Below are 6,524 nucleotides of genomic sequence, written 5' to 3' on the forward strand. Positions count from 1 at the left end.
GCACCATCTGCATCTTGAACTTCCACGTGTGAAAGTTGGTTCCGTCGAACTTGTTGATGCGGGCGGTCGTTGAAGTGGCGTCCATGGCGTAGGCGTAGTCTTGGGCAGAGTCTGCGGGGCTTGGGCTCATAACCAAAAGAAAGGTCGTTTGTGCACTAGATGATAAAATGCAAAGTTATTGATTCATTGGAGCTTACTCTGTCTTACGTCCTAGTCTGCATCCAATCATTTGGTGCATCCAATCACCAACACTCTGGACTCGTCCAATCATCCTGTTCGTCCAACATCTGTTTGCGCATACATCCGTTTGCGCAATTGACTTACCGTAAACATCGCGGGGTCCTTGAAAACCGGTTGTACAGGTATGCCGAAGCTGACGAGACGCCTTCTTGACAACGGTTGCTGGGGTATTTGGAACACGAGAAAGCGTATCGTTTCGAAGAGATCAAGAGCGGTCGTGTGCTATTGAGCCGGGATGTGCAGTTCATGGAAGACGTCTTCGACGGAGGGAGACGCAGCTACGATGAAGATGACATCGTGGAGCTTCAACAAGAAGAAGTGACGGATCAAGAAGCATCGTCCGAGGATGAGACGATGGGAGACACTGCGCCGCGTCAAGAATTTGAGCCCGGCAGCAAGCGACACCAGCGAACGCAGTCGTTGGAGGAAGCGGTAGAGATCCCGCGAAGCAAGCGACAGAGTCGGCCGCAGACACTGGAGGAGATGTCAGCGGTCGCAAGTAGTCGAGAAGAAGATTTCGAAGCGGCCTACGCTGCGGATTCAGTGGGAAAAATGCCGACTACGTTCAAGTCGGCGATGGAATCCAGCAACGCGGCCAAGTGGAAGGAGGCGTGCGACTCAGAAGTCGACTCTCTTCGCAAGAACAAGACATGGTCGTTGGTGCCATTGCCCCAAGGTCGAAAGGCAATCGGTTGTCGCTGGGTGTTTCGCATCAAGGAGAACCAAGCGGGAGAGATCGAGCGGTTCAAGGCACGACTCGTGGTCAAGGGATTTTCGCAGAAGTACGGCATCGACTACGAAGAAACCTTCGCGCCAGTCGCCAAGTTCACGTCGATCAGGATCCTGCTCAGTCTGGCGGCCAAGTACAATCTGACGGTGCACCAGATGGATGTCAAGACGGCGCTCCTAAACGGGCTGCTTGACGAAGATATCTACATGGTGCAACCGGACGGTTACACGGATGAAGAACATCCTGACCATGTCTGCCATCTCAAGCGCTCACTCTACGGTCTTAAGCAGTCGCCACGAATGTGGAACCAGACCATTGACAAGTTCATGCTGGAACTGGGGTTCAAGAAGTGTGAAGCCGATCACTGTATCTACGTCAAGTGGGATGACCAAGACATGATCTTCGTGGCTCTCTACGTCGATGATCTGGTCCTCGCCAGTAACAACGACGAGCTTCTTAAGTCGACGAAGAAGGCTTTGAGTGATCGCTTCGACATGACGGACTTGGGTTGCCTCAAGTACTTCCTCGGTATGGAGATCGATCAAGATGCGACTTCAGGAAAAGTGTCGGTGCGTCAGACCAAGTTTGCGAAGGACATCCTGGAGAAGTTTGGCATGGAGAACAGCAATCCTGTCAAGACCCCTCAAGACCCAGGACTCAAGTTGACCAAGGCCATGTGCGAAGGAGGATGCAACCATGAAGAGACCATGGCCAAGGTGCCTTATCGCAATGCTGTCGGCTGCCTGATGTACCTCATGGTTGGAACTCGACCGGACCTCGCTGCTGCAGTGGGAGTTCTTAGCCAGTTCGCGGCGGACCCGTGTCCCACACACTGGCAAGCACTCAAGCGCGTCTTCCGCTACATTCAAGGTACGAAGACGCACAGCATCGAATTTCAAGAGACAAGTGAAGAAGGACTCCAAGGCTACTCGGATGCGGATTGGGCTGATGACGTCGAGACTCGACGCAGTACAAGCGGCTACGCGTTTATGATGAACGGCGGATGCATTAGTTGGAGAAGCAAGAAGCAGCGCACGGTGGCACTGTCATCGACGGAGGCGGAGTACATGGCGTTAACGGAAGCTGCTCAAGAAGCGATCTGGCTCAAGGCATTTCTGTGTGAACTCGGCGAAATGAAGAGCGAGAACTCTGTCATGATTTTTGAGGACAATCAAGGGTCGATTGCGCTGGCCAAGAAACCCGAGTTTTACAAGCGCACCAAGCACATCGACATTCGCTACCACTTCGTGCGTTAGAAGGTTGAAGATGGCCAAGTAGTGTTGCAGTACTGCTCGACGAAGGACATGAAGGCGGATCTGATGACCAAGCCGATCACCGCGGTGCAGTTCGAAAGTCTTCGCGACAAGCTGGGTATCAAGCCACCAAGCGCGGTCGAGTCGAGTGAGAGTGTTGTGAAGAAGGCGTCTCGTCCAGCTTCGGCATACCAGTAAAACCGGTTTCCAAGGACCCCGCGATGTTTACGGTAAGTCAATTGCGCAAACGGATGTATGCGCAAACAGATGATTGGACGAACAGGATGATTGGACGAGTCCAGAGTGTTGGTGATTGGATGCACCAAATGACTGGATGCAGACTAGGACGTGAAACAGAGTAAGCTCCAATAAGTCAATCACTTTGCATTTTATCATCTAGTGCACAAACGACCTTCCTTTTGTTGTCACCGTTGAACTTGCCGATGGTGACCTTGGTCGAGGCGTCCTGGGCAGTGGACATGGTGCCTGGGCTCATTACCTGCTAACGGTGTAGAGGTGCTGGAACGAAACTTGGGGCTGAACGGAGTGACTTCTGTACTAAGTGCGGAGACCGGAGTGAAGACACTTGAGCGGAAGACGGAAGATTCGAAAGTGATTGATTTATCGGGGCTTACACTGTCCTCACTACCTAGGTCATCCAATCATCCTACTCGTCCAATCATGGGTGGCATAAACAACGTACCATAAGCACAGCGGGATTGTATTGGCCCGGTTCAGGTTGACCGGTTAATGGGTACAACTGGTACACAGTACGAAGACCGTCAACCCTCAGTACGCCCCCTCAATGCGAACACGCGTGGATGGCGAGAGCAGCTGCTAGGTCCATGTGACGAGGCCCTGGGAGCGCCTTTGTCATGATGTCAGCCAGCATCACAGAAGTCTCGCAATACTCGAGCTTGACTTCACCACGTTTGACTTCATCGCGGATGTGGTGGTACTTGGTGTCGATGTGCTTGGCGCGGCCGTGGTTCACAGGATTCTTCGTCATCTTGATGCACGACTGGTTGTCTTCTTGGATCTTGAGGTCGGGTCCAGTCTCATTGGCAGCTGCTAAGATCTTGCACAGCAGGCGGTGAATCCACTTGCCTTCTTGAATTGCCAGACTGAGCGCGATGTACTCCGCTTCGCTCGTAGATAGCGAGACACATGATTGCTTCTTGCTGCCCCAGCTCACTGGCGCACCCATCAGCATGAACGTGTAGCCGGAAGTCGATTTGCGGTCCGCGAGGTCACCAGCCCAGTCTGCGTCAGAGTATCCGCGAAAGTTTATGCTGTCACCCGGCTTGTAGCAGATTCCATGCGGCTTGGTGCCTTGCAGATAGCGAAAGATGCGCTTGACCGCAACCCAGTGTTCTTCTTGGGGGTTCTCCATGAAGCGCGACACATAGCCCACCGCGTACGCAATATCTGGACGCGTCGCGGTCATCAGGTGCATTAGTGCACCAACAGCTTCGCGAAACGGAGCTTGTACCTTGGTCGCCGCGTCGCTTGGAACCAGTCGAGTGCTTATATCCACCGGACTCACCACAGCCTTGCACTCGTCCATACCAAAGCGCTTCAGGATGTCATCCACATAACGCCGTTGGCTCATCGTCACGCTGCCGTCCGGACCGTCTACCAATTCGATCCCAAGGACGAACACACACTTGCCGCTGTCAGTCATTTCGAAGCGTGTCTTGAGGTCGTCCTTCGTGCGTGAGACCAGCTCGGGTGGGCTTCCGGTGACCAGGACATCGTCGACGTAGACCAGTATGAGCACACAGTGGCCATCAACAATTTTGATGTAGAGGCACGGGTCAAAGACCGAAACTTGAAACCCGATAGAGCATACGAACTCGTCGAAGGTCTCGTTCCACACGCGCGAAGCTTGTTTTAGACCGTAAATAGCCTTCACCAATTCCAGGCAGTCGAAGTCACCGTCGAGCTCGACACCTTCGGGAATCACGCAAAACACGATCTCCCTCATCACGCCGTACAGGAATGCCGTCACCACGTCGAGTTGGTCTAGCGGCCAGCCAAAATACTTGGCCAAAGCGATCACCATGCGAAACGTCACGTACTTGACAGCCGGCGAGAACGTCTCCGTGTAGTCGATGCCGTACTTCTGCTTGAAGCCCTTGGCCACGAGGCGTGCCTTGTACTTCTCGATCGATCCGTCCGCTTTGAGCTTGATCTTGAACACCCACTTGGTACCAATGGCGCGTTGTCCGTTCGGCAACTTAGCAGCACGGAACACTCCTCGAAGTCGCATCGACTTGAGCTCAGTACGAATTTCTTTGCGCCAGTGCACTTGGTCGGGGCCGTTCATCGCTTCTTGGAGAGTCACCGGCTCCGATAGGTCCACCGCAGCTTCGACTGCGTTGGCACTTGTATGCCAAAACACGGGGGGAGTCGATTCTTCATCTTGATCTCCAGCTTTTTCTTCTTCGTTTACGTCTGCTCGACGTGAAGACGAATTGGTCGGCGCACTTGCTTCTTCCAGTCCGGGTCGATGACGCGTAGTTCGCGGTCTTGTGGCAGATTCATCTTCGTCACTCGAGCGGCTCTTGCGCTTCGCCCTGTGCCTGTGCTCCGTTTGCCGCGAACCGTCATTGTCGATGTCGAGAGAGTCGAAGTCCAGGTCGTCGACGTCTTCATCGGAAATAGGCTCTGAAAGTCTAAAGGTCGGTTCATCGAAGTTTACATCGCGACTGATAACCACCTGCCCGCCTCGATGTCATAAAGTCGATACGCCTTGGATACTTCTTCGTAGCCCAGAAACAATCCGGCGCGAGCCTTTGGATCCCACTTGAGCTGTTTCCGCTGTACAGAAGGCGTCTCGTCCAGCTTCGGCATACCAGTAAAACCGGTTTTCAAGGACCCCGCGATGTTTACGGTAAGTCAATTGCGCAAACGGATGTATGCGCAAACAGATGATTGGACGAGCAGGATGATTGGACGAGTCCAGCGTGTTGGTGTCTGGATGCACCACATGATTGGATGCAGACTAGGACGTAAGACAGCGTAAGCTCCAATAAATCAATCACTTTGCATTTTATCATTTAGTGCACAAACGACCTATCTTTTTGGTTATGAGCCCAAGCCCCGCAGACTCTGCCCAAGACTACGCCTACGCCATGGACGCCACTTCAACGACCGCCCGCATCAACAAGTTCGACGGAACCAACTTTCACACGTGGACGTTCAAGATGCAGATGGTGCTGGAAGAGCGCGACCTGTGGGAAGTCGTCAGTGGCGAACTGAAGATGGAGCACTGCGCTACCGCGTTGGACCAAGCGACGTTCAAGCGGAAGTCGCGCAAGGCGCTGGCGATCATCTGTCTCGCGATGGAGGATTCGCAGCTGCCGTTGGCTCGGTCGGCGAATGGTGCGCATGATGCCTGGTCAAGGCTGGAAGGACACTTCGAGAAGAAGAGTTTGGCGAACAAGCTCTTCCATCGTCGACGTTTCTTCACCACGATGATGGAAGAAGGTGATGATGTGCTGGAGCACATCAACAAGCTCTTCCTTCGTCGACGTTTCTTCACCACGATGATGGAAGAAGGTGATGATGTGCTGGGAGCACATCAACAAGATCAAGACGCTGGCGGAGCAGCTCGACGCAGTGGGCGCTCCGGTCAGCGAGGACGACTTGGTGATCACGCTTCTGGCAAGTCTAAGCGAGTCGTACCAGTTTCTCATCACGGCGTTGGAGTCGAGAGCTGACTCACTGTCGTGGGAACTCGTGACGGCTCGGCTGCTGCATGAGGACATGAAGCGCAAAGAGCAAGGTGGCGGTGCGGACGGCGCCGCGCACGGTCAAGCGTTCATGACGAGTGACAACGGGAAGCGTAAGGGACGACAGGCGCCAAAGACAAGCGCGTGTCACTACTGCGGCGAACAAGGACATTGGATCGCCAAGTGTCCGGTGAGGATTCGTGAGAATGTAGAGCGACAGAGGCCGCAACGAGCAAACGTCGCGCGCGATGAAGAAAGAATCGGGGCGAGTTTCTCTTCTTGGCTGGTGGGTGGGGAGCAAGACCACTGAGTCAAGTGACAAGTGGCTGGTCGACTCGGGTGGCGACGCAGCACCATGACGTACCTCGAAGGAGTACATGAAGGAACTACCAAGAAGATGTCTCCCGGGTGAACGGACCATCTCGCGGACGATGGCTGTGGTTTCAGGCAGTCGGGACGGGCGACTACGTGGTTGTCTATGAAGAACTCCACGGGGGGACAAAGAAGGGGGTGCTCCACAATAGTGTGGCACATTTCCTTAAGGTTGTCACGTGCACCCTCCTT

This window comes from Phytophthora infestans, genomic scaffold (assembly GCF_000142945.1).
Source record: "Phytophthora infestans T30-4 supercont1.160 genomic scaffold, whole genome shotgun sequence".
Classification (NCBI taxonomy): Eukaryota; Oomycota; class Peronosporomycetes; order Peronosporales; family Peronosporaceae; genus Phytophthora; species Phytophthora infestans.